Raw genomic sequence first — 549 nt, 5'->3', positions numbered from 1 at the left:
TTCTAGAATAATAAATTTTGTGTATGCATTTATACATTATAATACACATAAAATGTAATTGTAGATATTCACTAATATGTCTTCTTATACAGTTATATACAGTAATAGTAGGGGAGGCCAACCGGGGATTTTGGGATTTACTCGAGCGCGTCAAAATAACATAAAGGGGGAAAGCTTGTACCCTAATAAGTACCCCCCACCAAATATTAAACCTCTATATAGAGCCGGGGGTCCAGGGGAGCCCGTCAGATTAGTAAAAAAAAATCGATCGTTCAAAAAACTCGAGCGCGTCAGATTAAGGTATGGTGTGTTAATTACATGTAGAAAAGTGTACATTTCAATAATCTGACGATTTCAGCGTGACGTAAGGAAATGGGAGAGTCACAAAGTTGCAAAAAAAAACGTGACATGGATTTTCTCGAGCGTGGTTAAATTTTTTTTTATTTTGAAGGAAATTAATCAAGGATGACGGGAATAATATAATCTGACGATTTACACAAGCCGAAGTGGCCAAAATCATTAATAAAGTGCGGTGCGCGCAGCGGCTGA

This window comes from Trachymyrmex cornetzi, unplaced genomic scaffold (genome assembly GCF_001594075.2).
Source record: "Trachymyrmex cornetzi isolate Tcor2-1 unplaced genomic scaffold, Tcor1.1 scaffold190, whole genome shotgun sequence".
NCBI lineage: Eukaryota > Metazoa > Arthropoda > Insecta > Hymenoptera > Formicidae > Trachymyrmex > Trachymyrmex cornetzi.
This window is presented reverse-complemented; position numbering follows the sequence as displayed.